This window comes from Archocentrus centrarchus, chromosome 17 (assembly GCF_007364275.1).
Source record: "Archocentrus centrarchus isolate MPI-CPG fArcCen1 chromosome 17, fArcCen1, whole genome shotgun sequence".
NCBI lineage: Eukaryota > Metazoa > Chordata > Actinopteri > Cichliformes > Cichlidae > Archocentrus > Archocentrus centrarchus.
The window spans coordinates 28833851-28854949 of NC_044362.1; positions in this window are offsets into that span (position 1 = coordinate 28833851).

The following is a 21099-nucleotide window of genomic DNA, read 5'->3' on the forward strand; positions in this document are numbered from 1 at the left end:
GATGATCCGGTTAACACAGCAGACTTCCACCTTTTAGCATAGCCTGTGCTACGTAGCTAAATGTACTGTTTATACTTCCCTCAGTGGTTAATAATGACGTGTTAATGGACGCTGTTTATATCTCTCTGCACATTGGAGCACATAGATTGATTGCAGGTGTATAGATGGAAATAGCACATGATGCATGTCCTGTCCTTGCTGGGTCCCTATCAGTAACTTGTCTCCTTTCACTCGGATATTCAGGACCTCTTCTTTTTTTCTTGTTTGTAGTTTAAACTCTTGAATCCCTGCAGTGTCATGTTTTCTTTTCAAGCGTGCCTCGCTGCTTCTTCCGTATTCCCTCCCACACCTTTGTTTTTTTTTTTCTTCTTCTTCTTTTTGTTCTTTCTTATAGATTAAAGACCCGTAACTGTACGCGCCCCTTTCAGTTGTAAATTTTCAGAATGTCATGCTGGGTTTTATGTACTGTATCTCTTTCTTTGTTCCATAGATGGTGTAGATTTCTATTTGAAAGTGGGGGTTAACCATGGGCGGTTGGGGTGGGAGTGTTCGGTCAGTGGGTTAGACCCTTGCTGCTGATCAGCCAGTCAGGGAGGGCGGGGTCTAAAATTGCACAATGATCTTCTGTCATCATCTGGAGGAAGGGTTTATTTAACTAAATTTATCCCAGGGGTGTAGAATTTATTTTGTTTTTTCTTCTCCTTGATGTATTTTTAATTTAATTTTTTTTTTAAATTTCCCATCACTTTTTTTTTTTTTTTTTTTAACCCTGTGAAGCCCCGGGGCATTTGGCAAAGAGCTTGTTGCGATTGTAACCCCAGCATGAGAACACTAACATCTTGTGTAAGTGCAATATACTGTAAAATACACTGTATACGGTCGACCGGCAGGTGTGGTCATGGTGTGTTTGCAGAGGTAGGACCTGCCACTCCTCCTCTGTGTTGCATTTTGTTTCACTGGTGTCAAGTAATTCATGTGTTTTATTCTTTCATCACTCTTTCTGAAAAGCTGAGACATGATGCCGAGTTTTCTTCTTTTTTTAATTGTCATATTAAATACTAAAATCTTCTGCAGCTGCTATAAACAGACAGCTGACAAGGTGCGCAAACTGTATAAAAATTCAAATATGACCCAAAGTTTTGAGCATGAAGCTTTTTGGGAAGACTGATTAAAGAAACTTCTACTGAAAAATGATACATTTTTGAGACTAGTGGAACAAATGTAGCTGGAAAAAGGAGGGATAGGATTTCAGCTTTCTCTAAGAGTTGTCATACTAAAACCTGTCATCATGGAACAGGGAAGTTGGGTTAAAATAGCACTTCTTTACAATAGCTGCACTCAGATAAAAACACTCCACGTAAGGCTATTTTTTGAATGGAGCTTAAAAAAAAAAAAAAAGGTTTCGACAGCTGCTTGTTGTCGTTGAAGTGTATTCAGTTGTAACAGTTACGCTCTGCAAGCTGCAGGGAGGAGTAGCTCCCTCGCATCTATGACAGGACAGTGTTTGGTGTCTTATCGAGATGGTTTATACCCTCTGTGTAACCTTCTAGATTTAGTTAAGACTTTGCAGCATGGACCTCAAAATGTTTATCCTTTGACCTCCCACCAAAACTGGATATAAAATGGGGAATAAATACAGGAAAAATGACTTGTGTTTACCTAAATTAAATTTTGCATTAATTCTAAATTAAAAGTGTAGCCACTTTTTTTTATTACTGTGTAATAGTTGGTCAATTTTTAAAGGACAGTTTTGGGGCTCCATCAGTGGACAAGGTACTGGATCATTCCTGGAGAACTGGGGCACAAATAGCTGGGCTCTGATATGGACGGAGACGGGACATTAATGAGATCACAGTTTTGGATTGACTGCATGATGTAAATGTATGTGTGATTAAATAATTATGAGGAAAAAATCACGTCCTCTCTGTTTGGTTATTGGACTCCTGTGGATGTGGAGATGGGTTCCACGTGACTGTTCATCTGTTAAATACAGACACTGCTTGGCCATTTTTATACATTTAATTTGGGATTTTATTCTGAGAACTTTAATATGAATATGAAGCCTCTTTCATGGTTTAAGACAGTGGCCCCTGTAGTGTGTTTTCCCAGTCTTAAGTGGAAGAACTGGGCTGCCTATACCAGTGTTGTCAAACATGCAGACTGGGAGCCAAAATTAGCCCACCAGATGGTTTTTTTAAAGTGTGAAAGTTACCAAAAATGCAGAAGCAGTGTGAGGAAAAACTAAGAACACCCTTCCTTCTTCCATACAACTTAAGAGGGAAAGTAGCTTTATTATTTGATCATCTGGAAGTGTGACCATCTCTATAAAAGTTTTGGTAAATATTCTGGTTTGGAGCATTCAGGTGTGTGTAACCAAAATGCCGAAAGAAGGAGGACAAGCAATGATCTTAAAGAAGCAACTGTTGCACCTGTCAGTCTGGGAATGGTTAAAAGGCTATTTCCAATCAATTTGAAGTCCATCATTCTACAGCGAGAAAGACCGTTCACAAGTCGAAAACATTCAAGACAGTCGCCAGTCTTCCCAGAAGGGAACATCCCAGTAAATTCTCCCTAAACTCAGACCATGCAGTAGTCAGTCAAACTGCAAAAATCCAAGAGCTACGTCTCAGACTCATGTTAAATGTTAAAATCCGCGACACTACAGTTAGAAAAAGACAAATGTGACTTGTTTGGAAGTGTTACCAGGAGAAAAAGATCATGGCAGCACAGTTTGTTTACAAAACTGCATCTGAGCAAGCCACAAGAGTGGAGATGCTTGGCCATAATGCACAGCACCATGCTTTGTGAAAACCAAACACAGAATCATATCACCTCATACCAGCTGTCAAGCACAGTGCTGGAGGGATGACAATTTGGGCTTGTTCTGCAGTCACTGAGTTGGCCATGTGCCCCGGTCCTTCCATCTGTAGAGTTAAATGTGAGGAGATCCATCTGACAACTAAAGCTTGGCTCAAGTTTATTCATGTGACAGGACACTGATCCCAATCACACCAGCAGATCTATAACACAATGGCCCAGCCAGAGTCCAGACCTCAACCTGACTGAAATGCTGAGAGCTGCGCATGAATGACGGCCTGCAAACCTCAATGAACTGAAGCAACGTTGTACAGAAGAGTCGACCAAAATTCCTCCACAATGATTTAAGAGACTGATGAATTCATACAGAAAATGATTATTTCAACTTATTTCTGTTAAGTGTTTTTATGATCTACTGAATCATGGGATATACTTAACAATGCAGCACTATGCCACCCACTGTCACAGCTAAAACCAACTGTGTACTCAAAACAACTGAGTTAGAACTTCAACAATTCATTTTTAATTGCATTTAATTTATGGGAATGAGTGGTTCCAACTTTTTCAGCAGGTTAAGTTAAATGAACTTACTTCTTTTATTAAGATACACTGTTTGGTTTTACAGAGTACAACTTCAGTCTGCTTTTGGTAGAGTAGAAATTCTGTTAGCCAAACACACAACAGCCAGACATTTTGATGCTGATATCACTTTTAAATCACGTTTTATGGCTGCACAGTTTCATTGTCCTTATTGATTTGAATGGAGTGCGAGCCAGAGTGTGTGCGCAACCTGGCATCCATCCCACTTTGGATGGAGCAGCTCTCATTTCTAGAAATCTGGCCAAATTTATTAACCCTCCTAAAAACTGACTACCCAGGGTTGATACCAGGAAGCAGAGTTGCAGTCTTATACGCCTCTCTGCAGCTTCTCTCCTCCTGCCATCCCCCCAAAACCCCATCCCCATAGAGTCGGTGCCTGCTCCCAGACCACCAAAAACCAAAGCTAAAATCAGCAAAAAGCTATTTAAGCATAAAAATTCAAAAACAATAAATAATACAGCTTCATCAACTGCACCAAAAAATAAAACAATTAAATGTGGATTGTTAAACATTAGGTCTCTCTCTTCCAAGTCCCTATTAGTAAATGATTTAATAATTGATCAACGTATTGATTTATTCTGCCTTACAGAAACCTGGTTACAGCAGGATGAATATGTTAGTTTAAATGAATCAACACCCCCGAGTCACAGTAACTGTCAGAATGCTCGAAGCACAGGTCGAGGAGGAGGATTAGCTGCAATCTTCAATTCCAGCTTATTAATTAATCAAAGACCCAGACAAAGTTTTCATTCTTTTGAAAGCCTGACTCTTAGTCTTGTCCATCCTAATTGGGAAAATCAAAAACCTGTTTTATTTGTTATTATCTATCGTCCACCTGGTCCTTACTCAGAGTTTCTGTCTGATTTCTCAGACTTTTTATCTGATTTAGTGCTCAGTTCAGATAAAATAATTATAGTGGGTGATTTTAACATCCATGTAGATGCTGAGAATGACAGCCTCAACACTGCATTCAAGCTATTATTAGATTCAATTGGCTTCTCTCAAAATGTAAAGGAGCCCACCCACCACTTTAATCATGTCCTGACATATGGCATAGAAACTGAAGACTTAACAGTATTCCCTGAAAGCCCCCTCCTGTCTGATCATTTCTTAGTAGAAGTCTTTCTGAAAGTGCTGTAACTAAGTTTAAGGAACTAATTCCTTCATTGTTATGCTCTTCAGTGCCAACACAGTACAGAGCAGCTACCTAAACTCTGCTCCCAGTGCGTACGACTTTGGATACTGTGGCTCCTCTGAAAAGGAAAGCTTCAAATCAGAAGTGCCTGACTCCGTGGTATAATTCGCAAATGCACAACTTAAAGAAGATAACCTGTAACCTGGAGAGGGAATGGCGTCTCACTAAATCAGACGATGCTCATTTAGCCTGGAAAAAGAGTTTGTTGCTCTATAAAAAAGCCCTCCGTAAAGCTAGGACATCTTACTATTCATCATTAATTGAAAAAAATAAGAACCCCAGGTTTGTTTTCAGCACCGTAGCCAGGCTGACAAAGAGTCAGAGCTCTGTAGAGCCGAGTATTCCTTTCACTTAACTAGTAGTGACTTCATGGATTTCTTTACAAATAAAATTTTAGTTAACTTCAATAGTTACTTCCTCCAAACCAGCAACATGTTTATTAGATCCCATTCCTACTAGACTGTTCAAAGAAGTCTTTCCAATTATTGATGCTTCAATCTTAAAAATGATCAATCAGTCTTTATTAGTTGGCTATGTACCACAGACCTTCAAGGTGGCTGTAATTAAACCTCTACTTAAAAAGCCATCACTTGACCCAGCTGTCTTAGCTAATTATAGGCCAATCTCCAACCTTCCTTTTCTCTCAAAGATTCTTGAAAGAGTAGTTGTAAAACAGCTAACTGATCATCTGCAGAGGAACGGTTTATTTGAAGAGTTTCAGTCAGGTTTCAGAATTCATCACAGTACAGAAACAGCATTAGTGAAGGTTACCAATGATCTTCTTACAGCCTCTGACAGTGGACTCATCTCTGTGCTTGTCCTGTTGGACCTCAGTGCAGCTTTTGATACTGTTGACCATAACATTTTATTACAGAGATTAGAGCTTGCTATAGGTATTAAAGGTACTGCACTGCAGTGGTTTGAATCATATTTATCTCATAGACTCCAATTTGTTCATGTAAATGGGGAGTCTTCTTCACACACTAAGGTTAATTATGGAGTTCCACAGGGTTCTGTGCTAGGACCAATTTTATTTACATTATACATGCTTCCCTTAGGCAGTATTATTAGAAAGCACTGCATCAGTTTTCATTGATATGCAGATGATACTCAGCTTTACCTATCAATGAAGCCAGATGACACACATCAATTAGTTAAACTGCAGGAATGTCTTAAAGACATTAAGGCCTGGATGACCTCTAATTTCCTGCTTCTAAATTCAGATAAAACTGAAATTCTTGTTCTCGGCCCCACAAATCTTAGAAACATGGTGTCTAACCAGATACTTACTCTGGATGGCATTACTTTGGCCTCCAGTAACACTGAGAAATCTTGGAGTCATTTTTGACCAGGATATGTCCTTCAATGCACATATTAAACAAATATGTAGGACCGCTTTTTTGCATTTGCGCAATATTTCTAAAATTAGAAACATCCTTTCTCAGAGTGATGCTGAAAAGCTAATTCATGCATTTATTACTTCTAAGGTGGACTATTGTAATTCATTATTATCAGGCTGTCCTAAAAGCTTCCTGAAAAGCCTTCAGCTGATCCAAAATGCTGCAGCTAGAGTACTGACAGGGACTAGAAAGAGAGAGCAGATTTCTCTCATATTGGCTTCTCTTCATTGGCTCCCTGTTAAATCTAGAATAGAATTTAAAATTCTTCTCCTCACATACAAGGTCTTGAATAATCAGGCCCCATCTTATCTCAAAGACCTCATAGTACCATATCACCCCAACAGAGCACTTCATTCTCAGACTGCTGGCTTACTTGTGGTTCCTAGGATACTTAAGAGTAGAATGGGAGGCAGAGCCTTCAGCTTTCAGGCCCCTCTTCTGTGGAACCAACTCCCAGCTTGGATTCGGGAGACAGACACCCTCTCTATTTTTAAGATTAGGCTTAAAACTTTCCTTTTTGATCAAGCTTGTAGTTAGGGCTGGATCAGGTGACCCTGAACCATCCCTTAGTTATGCTGCTATAGGCCTAGGCTGCTGGGGGGGTTCCCATAATGGACTGTTTCATTTCATTCATCTTATTTACTTTGTTTATACTCCACTCTGCATTTAATCATTAATTGTTATTAATTTCTGGCTCTCTTCCACAGCATGTCTTTCTCTCCCCTCAGCCCAACCATCACAGCAGATGACCCCCCCTCCCTGAGCCTGGTTCTGCTGGAGGTTTGTTCCTACTAAAAGGGAGTTTTTCCTTCCCACTGTCGCCAAGTGCTGCTCATAGGGGGTCGTTTTGACTGTTGGGTTTTCTCTGTATTATTGTAGGGTCTTTACCCACAATACAAAGCAGCTTGAGGCGACAGTTTGTTGTGATTTGCCGCTATATAAATAAAATAGAATTGAATTGAATTGAATATGCAAACAAAGTGGTATCAAACACTCTCATTTTAAAGCTCTTTAAGCACACATTTAATCAATGACTGTATTAGAACTCTGATCAATTATTCTTTTTCCTTTTTTGGAGTTTTTGATGAAGTTATTAACTGTTATTATCCTTTATGATTTTGAATTTCAGAGAAGGGAGGAGACAGGATGCACTGTAACTCTCATTTTACAAAAGGAAGTTGTGTTTACTTTTGTTACTGTAACAATTTCTCCTCAAATAAACAGTTCTTCTAGCTGCTGATATCATTTATTATAAATTTTCTTCTTGTTTTTGTGTTATTTTTAATTTTCACAGAAAACAGAAGAGAGAAAATGAGAAACAGGTAAAATGTGCAAACAGCGTGGTATCAAACACTGTCATTTTGAAACTCTTTAAGCACACATTTAATCACTGTGTTTATGCATATGTACATATATTTACATATACAACAGTTGCAAAGCAAACATCAATAAATAAAATGACCAGCAATGTATTTTATAAATAAATCTCAAGGTGTTCAAAAGGGAGCAGGAAGAAGCAAGAGGTTATCTAGTCCTGTCCCCATGTCATTTTGCAAGTTCATAATTAAACTAGTTATAATATTACCCAACCATGCCTATGCACATGCATCCACAGACACATACATGCATGGCTACACACACCTACCCACACCAAAGTACCCGAAGATACAATCTACCCAAACCTCTTTGGTGACGTCTACTTCACTGCAGACTGGCTTTTGAAAGAATCAGTCAGCCTTTTTTTCTCTGTATCTCTTCTGTTTACATTTTAATAGCACGGCTACGAGTCTTTTGTTATGGAGGAAAATAGCATTAATATATTTGAGGAGCATTATTATTTAAATATGCCAGTGGTTTATTTTTGAGCAATTTCTCACGTACATTTACAGCTGAATGTTAATAAAAGTTTCTGTGTGACATTTGGGACATGTAACTTTGACTCAGAAGTGCTTTTTGGTTTATACCTTTTGGGAAGAAAAAAATATCAAGATATATTTTGTATTTCACCATTAAGGTAAAACAAATATTGAGATATTATTTTGGTCCATATTCCCCAGCCCTAGTATTTCTAAACATATTTAGGGTGGGGTTTTTTTTGTCTCTTCAAAAATGTTATTCCTCTCTCCTACAGCCTCGATTGCAACAACATGCAAATAACCAAGTATGCAAATTCGGTGATGACGTCACACAGCGACTTTTAGGACAGCCAATAGCTACTTTCCTTACCGAGGAGTCGGCAACAGTGGACACGGGAGCAGAGATTTCTAAAAAAGAGGTGAAATTTGAAAAAAACAACTGCTCAAGTATCGAAAAACGACCTCGGTATTTTTCGGTGAGCTATCAGCCCTCAATTACCTTCACCCTTGAGTGACCGCGATGGTAAATTGTAGCAATAAAATATATTTCAAGTCACAAAGAGTCAAGTGCACATTAGAATGACCTTTAATCGCTTACAGTGATTAGGATTGGGATTAGGACTTCATGAGTGTGAAAATGTCATGTGAAATATTTATGCCAGACCTGAGAAACAATTTTAGGAGCCGCAAAAGGCTGTTTACTGTCTCAGGCAATCAGATGTTTACTTTAAAGACCGGCATCATGGTGTGTTATTCTTTGATTCTTGATTGTGTTACATTCCATTCTAGTCTGTTTATGTGTCACTAAGAGCGAATGATAATGGAAACATAAGCAATGAAACACAAGAATTCAGTTTATCCGCCATCTTCTGTCTAAACAGCTGTTTAATGTTCATCTTTTTTCATCTGCTGTTTGCCTTATAGAGAGCAGAGATCGGTAATTCTTTTAATTTAGACAGTTTGTGATGAAGTTACCCAGATAGCAAAAAACAGCGGCCACCGTAAACGCCTTTTCCCCCCACTTTTTTTTGTCCCTGCTGGAGGGCACCGCTTCTCAAAGGTAATCGCTGTATTTGTTTCTGTTAAATATGCTTCATTCATGCCGTTACCAGTTAAGTAACATTATTCTGGTATAATATAATGAAGGTAATTCTTTATTTGTAGTTTTTATTCAGAAATGTGAGATTGTGGCGGTGGAGTTAGCTTATAGAACATTAGCTACCTGCATATTAGCTAACATAGAGGCAAGTCTTGAGGTTAAAAGTTGAAAAAGCCCCTCGGATTTATTTCGGTGGGGCAGATGAGGTGATCTGGTTACCTGTCCTCGTAGTTAATGTTACTCCGGGCTGATTTTATGGACCCTGTCAAGAACTGACTGCAGATAAAGTGAAACAGGTGGCTCTCAGCTGTTCAGTTGTTGTGTTTTCCATGTCTGAGTCCAAGTTTTGGCATACAGTTGATTGTATTTTGGCCATGAAATCATCCTGAATGAGTTATTAACAGCTTATTTTGAAAGACATCCTTCATTTACTGCTGATATCAATTATTAATTGTTTTCTTCCCTTTTTTTCTTGGTTTCACCTGTCATAGAAAACAGGAGAGAAAACGAGAAACAGGTAAAATATACAAACATCGTGGCATCAAACTCTCATTTTAAAGCTCTTTAAGCACACATTTAATCAATGACTGTATTAGAACGCTGATCAATGATTGTTTTTTCCTTTTTTGGAGTTTTTGAGGATGTTATTAACTGTTATTATCCTTTATGCTTTTGAATTTCAGAGAAGGGAGGAGACAGGATGCACTGTAACTCTCATTTTACAAAAGGAAGTTGTGTTTACTTTTGTTATTGTAACAATTCCTCCTCAAATAAACAGTTCTTCTAGCTGCTGATATCATTTATTAATTGTTTTTTTCCCTTTTTTTCTTGTTTTTTACTTTCACAGAAAACAGAGAGAAAACGACAAACAGGTAAAATATACAAACATCGTGGCATCAAACACTCTCATTTTAAAGGTCTTTAAGTACACATTTAATCAATGACTGTATTAGAACGCTGATCAATGATTGTTTTTTCCTTTTTTGGAGTTTTTGAGGATGTTATTAACTGTTATTATCCTTTATGCTTTTGAATTTCAGAGAAGGGAGGAGACAGGATGCACTGTAACTCTCATTTTACAAAAGGAAGTTGTGTTTACTTTTGTTATTGTAACAATTCCTCCTCAAATAAACAGTTCTTCTAGCTGCTGATATCATTTATTAATTGTTTTTTTCCCTTTTTTTCTTGTTTTTTACTTTCACAGAAAATAGAGGAGAGAAAACGACAAACAGGTAAAATATACAAACATCGTGGCATCAAACACTCTCATTTTAAAGCTCTTTAAGTACACATTTAATCAATGACTGTATTAGAACTCTGATCAATGATTGTTTTTTTCCTTTTTTGGAGTTTTTGAGGATGTTATTAACTGTTATTATCCTTTATGCTTTTGAATTTCAGAGAAGGGAGGAGACAGGATGCACTGTAACTCTCATTTTACAAAAGGAAGTTGTGTTTACTTTTGTTATTGTAACAATTCCTCCTCAAATAAACAGTTCTTCTAGCTGCTGATATCAATTATTAATTGTTTTCTTCCCTTTTTTTCTTGTTTTCACCTGTCATAGAAAACAGAGGAGAGAAAACGACAAACAGGTAAAATATACAAACATCGTGATATCAAACACTCATTTTAAAGCTCTTTAAGCACACATTTAATCAATGACTGTATTAGAACTCTGATCAATGATTGTTTTTTCCTTATTTGGAGTTTTTGAGGATGTTATTAACTGTTATTATCCTTTATGCTTTTGAATTTCAGAGAAGGGAGGAGACAGGATGCACTGTAACTCTCATTTTACAAAAGGAAGTTGTGTTTACTTTTGTTATTGTAACAATTCCTCCTCAAATAAACAGTTCTTCTAGCTGCTGATATCAATTATTAATTGTTTTTTCCCTTTTTTTCTTGTTTTCACCTGTCATAGAAAACAGAGGAGAGAAAACAAGAAACAGGTAAAATATACAAACATCGTGATATCAAACACTCATTTTAAAGCTCTTTAAGTACACATTTAATCAATGACTGTATTAGAACTCTGATCAATGATTGTTTTTACTTTGTTCAGTTTTGATGAAGTTATTAACTGTTATTATCCTTTATGCTTTTGAATTTCAGAGAAGGGAGGAGACAGGATGCACTGTAACTCTCATTTTACAAAAGGAAGTTGTGTTTTTTTTTGTTATTGTAACAATTCCTCCTCAAATAAACAGTTCTTCTAGCTGCTGATATCATTTATTAATTGTTTTCTTCCCTTTTTTTCTTGTTTTCACCTGTCATAGAAAACAGAGGAGAGAAAACGACAAACAGGTAAAATATACAAACATCGTGGCATCAAACACTCTCATTTTAAAGCTCTTTAAGTACACATTTAATCAATGACTGTATTAGAACTCTGATCAATGATTCTTTTGACTTTGTTCAGTTTTGATGAAGTTATTAACTGTTATTATCCTTTATGCTTTTGAATTTCAGAGAAGGGAGGAGACAGGATGCACTGTAACTCTCATTTTACAAAAGGAAGTTGTGTTTACTTTTGTTATTGTAACAATTCCTCCTCAAATAAACAGTTCTTCTAGCTGCTGATATCATTTATTAATTGTTTTTTTCCCTTTTTTTCTTGTTTTTTACTTTCACAGAAAATAGAGGAGAGAAAACGACAAACAGGTAAAATATACAAACATCGTGGCATCAAACACTCATTTTAAAGCTCTTTAAGTACACATTTAATCAATGACTGTATTAGAACTCTGATCAATGATTGTTTTTTCCTTTTTTGGAGTTTTTGAGGATGTTATTAACTGTTATTATCCTTTATGCTTTTGAATTTCAGAGAAGGGAGGAGACAGGATGCACTGTAACTCTCATTTTACAAAAGGAAGTTGTGTTTACTTTTGTTATTGTAACAATTCCTCCTCAAATAAACAGTTCTTCTAGCTGCTGATATCAATTATTAATTGTTTTCTTCCCTTTTTTTCTTGTTTTTTACTTTCACAGAAAATAGAGGAGAGAAAACGACAAACAGGTAAAATATACAAACATCGTGGCATCAAACACTCTCATTTTAAAGCTCTTTAAGTACACATTTAATCAATGACTGTATTAGAACGCTGATCAATGATTGTTTTTTCCTTATTTGGAGTTTTTGAGGATGTTATTAACTGTTATTATCCTTTATGCTTTTGAATTTCAGAGAAGGGAGGAGACAGGATGCACTGTAACTCTCATTTTACAAAAGGAAGTTGTGTTTACTTTTGTTATTGTAACAATTCCTCCTCAAATAAACAGTTCTTTTACCTGCTGATATCAATTATTAATTGTTTTTTTCCCTTTTTTTCTTGTTTTCACCTGTCATAGAAAACAGAGGAGAGAAAACAAGAAACAGGTAAAATATACAAACAACGTGGCATCAAACACTCATTTTAAAGCTCTTTAAGCACACATTTAATCAATGACTGTATTAGAACGCTGATCAATGATTGTTTTTTCCTTTTTTGGAGTTTTTGAGGATGTTATTAACTGTTATTATCCTTTATGCTTTTGAATTTCAGAGAAGGGAGGAGACAGGATGCACTGTAACTCTCATTTTACAAAAGGAAGTTGTGTTTACTTTTGTTATTGTAACAATTCCTCCTCAAATAAACAGTTCTTCTAGCTGCTGATATCAATTATTAATTGTTTTTTTCCCTTTTTTTCTTGTTTTCACCTGTCATAGAAAACAGAGGAGAGAAAACAAGAAACAGGTAAAATATACAAACAACGTGGCATCAAACACTCATTTTAAAGCTCTTTAAGCACACATTTAATCAATGACTGTATTAGAACGCTGATCAATGATTGTTTTTTCCTTTTTTGGAGTTTTTGAGGATGTTATTAACTGTTATTATCCTTTATGCTTTTGAATTTCAGAGAAGGGAGGAGACAGGATGCACTGTAACTCTCATTTTACAAAAGGAAGTTGTGTTTACTTTTGTTATTCTAACAATTCCTCCTCAAATAAACAGTTCTTCTAGCTGCTGATATCAATTATTAATTGTTTTCTTCCCTTTTTTTCTTGTTTTCACCTGTCATAGAAAACAGAGGAGAGAAAACGACAAACAGGTAAAATATACAAACATCGTGGCATCAAACACTCATTTTAAAGCTCTTTAAGTACACATTTAATCAATGACTGTATTAGAACTCTGATCAATGATTGTTTTTTCCTTTTTTGGAGTTTTTGAGGATGTTATTAACTGTTATTATTCTTTATGCTTTTGAATTTCAGAGAAGGGAGGAGACAGGATGCACTGTAACTCTCATTTTACAAAAGGAAGTTGTGTTTACTTTTGTTATTGTAACAATTCCTCCTCAAATAAACAGTTCTTCTAGCTGCTGATATCAATTATTAATTGTTTTCTTCCCTTTTTTTCTTGTTTTCACCTGTCATAGAAAACAGGAGAGAAAACGACAAACAGGTAAAATATACAAACATCGTGGTATCAAACACTCATTTTAAAGCTCTTTAAGTACACATTTAATCAATGACTGTATTAGAACGCTGATCAATGATTGTTTTTTCCTTATTTGGAGTTTTTGAGGATGTTATTAACTGTTATTATCCTTTATGCTTTTGAATTTCAGAGAAGGGAGGAGACAGGATGCACTGTAACTCTCATTTTACAAAAGGAAGTTGTGTTTACTTTTGTTATTGTAACAATTCCTCCTCAAATAAACAGTTCTTTTACCTGCTGATATCAATTATTAATTGTTTTTTTCCCTTTTTTTCTTGTTTTCACCTGTCATAGAAAACAGAGGAGAGAAAACGAGAAACAGGTAAAATATACAAACATCGTGGCATCAAACACTCATTTTAAAGGTCTTTAAGCACACATTTAATCAATGACTGTATTAGAACTCTGATCAATGATTGTTTTTTCCTTTTTTGGAGTTTTTGAGGATGTTATTAACTGTTATTATCCTTTATGCTTTTGAATTTCAGAGAAGGGAGGAGACAGGATGCACTGTAACTCTCATTTTACAAAAGGAAGTTGTGTTTACTTTTGTTATTGTAACAATTCCTCCTCAAATAAACAGTTCTTCTAGCTGCTGATATCATTTATTAATTGTTTTTTTCCCTTTTTTTCTTGTTTTTTACTTTCACAGAAAATAGAGGAGAGAAAACGACAAACAGGTAAAATATACAAACATCGTGGCATCAAACACTCTCATTTTAAAGCTCTTTAAGTACACATTTAATCAATGACTGTATTAGAACGCTGATCAATGATTGTTTTTTCCTTATTTGGAGTTTTTGAGGATGTTATTAACTGTTATTATCCTTTATGCTTTTGAATTTCAGAGAAGGGAGGAGACAGGATGCACTGTAACTCTCATTTTACAAAAGGAAGTTGTGTTTACTTTTGTTATTGTAACAATTCCTCCTCAAATAAACAGTTCTTCTAGCTGCTGATATCAATTATTAATTGTTTTCTTCCCTTTTTTTCTTGTTTTCACCTGTCATAGAAAACAGAGGAGAGAAAACAAGAAACAGGTAAAATATACAAACATCGTGGCATCAAACACTCATTTTAAAGCTCTTTAAGTACACATTTAATCAATGACTGTATTAGAACTCTGATCAATGATTGTTTTTTCCTTTTTTGGAGTTTTTGAGGATGTTATTAACTGTTATTATCCTTTATGCTTTTGAATTTCAGAGAAGGGAGGAGACAGGATGCACTGTAACTCTCATTTTACAAAAGGAAGTTGTGTTTACTTTTGTTATTGTAACAATTCCTCCTCAAATAAACAGTTCTTCTAGCTGCTGATATCAATTATTAATTGTTTTCTTCCCTTTTTTTCTTGTTTTCACCTGTCATAGAAAACAGAGGAGAGAAAACGACAAACAGGTAAAATATACAAACATCGTGGCATCAAACACTCATTTTAAAGGTCTTTAAGCACACATTTAATCAATGACTGTATTAGAACTCTGATCAATGATTGTTTTTTCCTTATTTGGAGTTTTTGATGAAGTTATTAACTGTTATTATCCTTTGTGCTTTTGAATTTCAGAGAAGGGAGGAGACAGGATGCTCTGTAACTCTCATTTTACAAAAGGAAGTTGTGTTTACTTTTGTTATTGTAACAATTCCTCCTCAAATAAACAGTTCTTCTAGCTGCTGATATCATTTATTAATTGTTTTTTTCCCTTTTTTTCTTGTTTTCACCTGTCATAGAAAACAGAGGAGAGAAAACGACAAACAGGTAAAATATACAAACATCGTGGCATCAAACACTCATTTTAAAGGTCTTTAAGCACACATTTAATCAATGACTGTATTAGAACGCTGATCAATGATTGTTTTTTCCTTTTTTGGAGTTTTTGAGGATGTTATTAACTGTTATTATCCTTTATGCTTTTGAATTTCAGAGAAGGGAGGAGACAGGATGCACTGTAACTCTCATTTTACAAAAGGAAGTTGTGTTTACTTTTGTTATTGTAACAATTCCTCCTCAAATAAACAGTTCTTCTAGCTGCTGATATCATTTATTAATTGTTTTCTTCCCTTTTTTTCTTGTTTTCACCTGTCATAGAAAACAGAGGAGAGAAAACAAGAAACAGGTAAAATATACAAACATCGTGGCATCAAACTCTCATTTTAAAGCTCTTTAAGCACACATTTAATCAATGACTGTATTAGAACTCTGATCAATGATTGTTTTTACTTTGTTCAGTTTTGATGAAGTTATTAACTGTTATTATCCTTTATGCTTTTGAATTTCAGAGAAGGGAGGAGACAGGATGCACTGTAACTCTCATTTTACAAAAGAAAGTTGTGTTTTTTTTTGTTATTGTAACAATTCCTCCTCAAATAAACAGTTCTTCTAGCTGCTGATATCATTTATTAATTGTTTTCTTCCCTTTTTTTCTTGTTTTCACCTGTCATAGAAAACAGAGGAGAGAAAACGACAAACAGGTAAAATATACAAACATCGTGGCATCAAACACTCTCATTTTAAAGCTCTTTAAGTACACATTTAATCAATGACTGTATTAGAACTCTGATCAATGATTCTTTTGACTTTGTTCAGTTTTGATGAAGTTATTAACTGTTATTATCCTTTATGCTTTTGAATTTCAGAGAAGGGAGGAGACAGGATGCACTGTAACTCTCATTTTACAAAAGGAAGTTGTGTTTACTTTTGTTATTGTAACAATTCCTCCTCAAATAAACAGTTCTTCTAGCTGCTGATATCATTTATTAATTGTTTTTTTCCCTTTTTTTCTTGTTTTTTACTTTCACAGAAAATAGAGGAGAGAAAACGACAAACAGGTAAAATATACAAACATCGTGGCATCAAACACTCATTTTAAAGCTCTTTAAGTACACATTTAATCAATGACTGTATTAGAACGCTGATCAATGATTGTTTTTTCCTTATTTGGAGTTTTTGAGGATGTTATTAACTGTTATTATCCTTTATGCTTTTGAATTTCAGAGAAGGGAGGAGACAGGATGCACTGTAACTCTCATTTTACAAAAGGAAGTTGTGTTTACTTTTGTTATTGTAACAATTCCTCCTCAAATAAACAGTTCTTCTAGCTGCTGATATCATTTATTAATTGTTTTCTTCCCTTTTTTTCTTGTTTTCACCTGTCATAGAAAACAGAGGAGAGAAAACGACAAACAGGTAAAATATACAAACATCGTGGCATCAAACACTCATTTTAAAGGTCTTTAAGCACACATTTAATCAATGACTGTATTAGAACTCTGATCAATGATTGTTTTTTTCCTTTTTTGGAGTTTTTGAGGATGTTATTAACTGTTATTATCCTTTATGCTTTTGAATTTCAGAGAAGGGAGGAGACAGGATGCACTGTAACTCTCATTTTACAAAAGGAAGTTGTGTTTACTTTTGTTATTGTAACAATTCCTCCTCAAATAAACAGTTCTTCTAGCTGCTGATATCAATTATTAATTGTTTTCTTCCCTTTTTTTCTTGTTTTTTACTTTCACAGAAAATAGAGGAGAGAAAACGACAAACAGGTAAAATATACAAACATCGTGGCATCAAACACTCTCATTTTAAAGCTCTTTAAGTACACATTTAATCAATGACTGTATTAGAACTCTGATCAATGATTGTTTTTTCCTTATTTGGAGTTTTTGAGGATGTTATTAACTGTTATTATCCTTTATGCTTTTGAATTTCAGAGAAGGGAGGAGACAGGATGCACTGTAACTCTCATTTTACAAAAGGAAGTTGTGTTTACTTTTGTTATTGTAACAATTCCTCCTCAAATAAACAGTTCTTCTAGCTGCTGATATCAATTATTAATTGTTTTTTTCCCTTTTTTTCTTGTTTTCACCTGTCATAGAAAACAGAGGAGAGAAAACGACAAACAGGTAAAATATACAAACATCGTGGCATCAAACACTCATTTTAAAGCTCTTTAAGTACACATTTAATCAATGACTGTATTAGAACTCTGATCAATGATTGTTTTTTCCTTTTTTGGAGTTTTTGAGGATGTTATTAACTGTTATTATTCTTTATGCTTTTGAATTTCAGAGAAGGGAGGAGACAGGATGCACTGTAACTCTCATTTTACAAAAGGAAGTTGTGTTTACTTTTGTTATTGTAACAATTCCTCCTCAAATAAACAGTTATTTTACCTGCTGATATCAATTATTAATTGTTTTTTTCCCTTTTTTTCTTGTTTTCACCTGTCATAGAAAACAGAGGAGAGAAAACGAGAAACAGGTAAAATATACAAACATCGTGGCATCAAACACTCATTTTAAAGGTCTTTAAGCACACATTTAATCAATGACTGTATTAGAACGCTGATCAATGATTGTTTTTTCCTTTTTTGGAGTTTTTGAGGATGTTATTAACTGTTATTATCCTTTATGCTTTTGAATTTCAGAGAAGGGAGGAGACAGGATGCACTGTAACTCTCATTTTACAAAAGGAAGTTGTGTTTACTTTTGTTATTGTAACAATTCCTCCTCAAATAAACAGTTCTTCTAGCTGCTGATATCATTTATTAATTGTTTTCTTCCCTTTTTTTCTTGTTTTCACCTGTCATAGAAAACAGAGGAGAGAAAACAAGAAACAGGTAAAATATACAAACATTGTGGCATCAAACACTCTCATTTTAAAGCTCTTTAAGCACACATTTAATCAATGACTGTATTAGAACTCTGATCAATGATTGTTTTTTCCTTTTTTGGAGTTTTTGAGGATGTTATTAACTGTTATTATCCTTTATGCTTTTGAATTTCAGAGAAGGGAGGAGACAGGATGCACTGTAACTCTCATTTTACAAAAGGAAGTTGTGTTTACTTTTGTTATTGTAACAATTCCTCCTCAAATAAACAGTTCTTCTAGCTGCTGATATCAATTATTAATTGTTTTCTTCCCTTTTTTTCTTGTTTTTTACTTTCACAGAAAATAGAGGAGAGAAAACGACAAACAGGTAAAATATACAAACATCGTGGCATCAAACACTCTCATTTTAAAGCTCTTTAAGTACACATTTAATCAATGACTGTATTAGAACTCTGATCAATGATTGTTTTTTCCTTATTTGGAGTTTTTGAGGATGTTATTAACTGTTATTATCCTTTATGCTTTTGAATTTCAGAGAAGGGAGGAGACAGGATGCACTGTAACTCTCATTTTACAAAAGGAAGTTGTGTTTACTTTTGTTATTGTAACAATTCCTCCTCAAATAAACAGTTCTTCTAGCTGCTGATATCAATTATTAATTGTTTTTTTCCCTTTTTTTCTTGTTTTCACCTGTCATAGAAAACAGAGGAGAGAAAACGACAAACAGGTAAAATATACAAACATCGTGGCATCAAACACTCATTTTAAAGCTCTTTAAGTACACATTTAATCAATGACTGTATTAGAACTCTGATCAATGATTGTTTTTTCCTTTTTTGGAGTTTTTGAGGATGTTATTAACTGTTATTATTCTTTATGCTTTTGAATTTCAGAGAAGGGAGGAGACAGGATGCACTGTAACTCTCATTTTACAAAAGGAAGTTGTGTTTACTTTTGTTATTGTAACAATTCCTCCTCAAATAAACAGTTATTTTACCTGCTGATATCAATTATTAATTGTTTTTTTCCCTTTTTTTCTTGTTTTCACCTGTCATAGAAAACAGAGGAGAGAAAACGACAAACAGGTAAAATATACAAACATTGTGGCATCAAACACTCTCATTTTAAAGCTCTTTAAGCACACATTTAATCAATGACTGTATTAGAACTCTGATCAATGATTGTTTTTTCCTTTTTTGGAGTTTTTGAGGATGTTATTAACTGTTATTATCCTTTATGCTTTTGAATTTCAGAGAAGGGAGGAGACAGGATGCACTGTAACTCTCATTTTACAAAAGGAAGTTGTGTTTACTTTTGTTATTGTAACAATTCCTCCTCAAATAAACAGTTCTTCTAGCTGCTGATATCAATTATTAATTGTTTTCTTCCCTTTTTTTCTTGTTTTCACCTGTCATAGAAAACAGAGGAGAGAAAACAAGAAACAGGTAAAATATACAAACAACGTGGCATCAAACACTCATTTTAAAGCTCTTTAATTACACATTTCATTTTTTTGCAATTCTTTTTTTACAAAGTTTTTGTTATTACAAAAATAAAAGGAAAAGAAAAAAAAACTACAAAAGGACAACATATAACACATGGGGTGTGTCATTGCTATACATCCGTATATATACAAAAATGAAAGTGTAACGCAATCACCATTTGCATTGGATTTAAATAAAATCAATCCATCTACTCTATTTGTCCCCAAATTTGTCTTGTTGTAGCCTGATATTAAATGTTTTTCTCTCTAACTTGAAAATGCCATATATGATATCAAACCACTCATTTAGCGTTGGTGTTTGGGGGCTGAGCCATTTCCTAGTAATGGCTTTCGTGGCTGCTACAGTCAAAATTTGAAACAAATATTTAATTTTATATGTCACATTAGCCCCAAGCAGTAAACCTAGATGCACTGATTTCAGCTGAAATTGTATGTCCATGTGGAACACCTTTTTAAAAAATTTTATGGACTTCTCTCCAAAATGGAGGGGCATGTCCAAAATATGGTGTAGTGGTTTGCTTCTTGTCCTCCGCATTTCCTCCAGCAGCTTGCCGATTTAGTAAAATGTCTTCCTTGGATTGGAGTTTTTAAAAACCTGACCACATCCTTCCAGCAAAATTCCCTCCATATCATAGAGTTGGAAGTTTTCCATTGTGCCTCACAGATTGTCCATTCCAGTTCAGATATTGATAAATTGGCTTCTTTTTCCCATTTTTGTTTCACGTGGCACAATGTTCCTTTTGATTGACAGAGACCTTTGTAAAGTCTTGAAATTGTTTTATGATTGTTATATGATTATTATTTGCAATATAGGCATCCAAAAATAGTTTAATCAAATGATTATTTTTGATACATTTCTTTTGTATTCTTCAACAATTTTTCAATATAGTTTCAGATTTGGAGAAATCTAAAGAAGTCACTATTATTTAACCCATAATTTGTTTTCAATGTTTGAAAGTTGTTCATTTTCCCTTGACTTAGCAGGGTACAGTATACAGTCAAACCTCGCAAAGCCCACTCTCTGAACCTTACTTCCAACCTGTTGGGGATGAAGTCTTTGTCATATCCACACTATCTTAGCAGTCCTACCACATCCTTTAAATTGTTATATTGTATTGTCTTGTTCCATAATTTAAGAGATAAAATTATAAATGGATTTTTCAAATTTTCTATTCTGTCTGATCTAATCTTTTCACCAATTAATTCTTGAATTGGATATTCATTTGTTGTTGCTTCTTCAATTTCTTTCCATTTGGCAAAATAATTTGAGTTACATAGACACACAAGTGGTCTCAATTGTGCGGCTACATAGTAGTCTTTACTGTAAGTGATGGGAATGCCATTCCTCCCTTATTCTTGGATAATTGTAGATTTTGATATTTAATTCTCAGCTTTTTACCCTGCCAGATATAACGTGAAATTAATCTATCCCACTCCCGAAATTGTTGGTCTGGCATTTCTATAGGGAGCAATTGAAATAGGTAAAGTAGCCGAGGTAATATACAGTGGCTTGCAAAAGTATTCATAC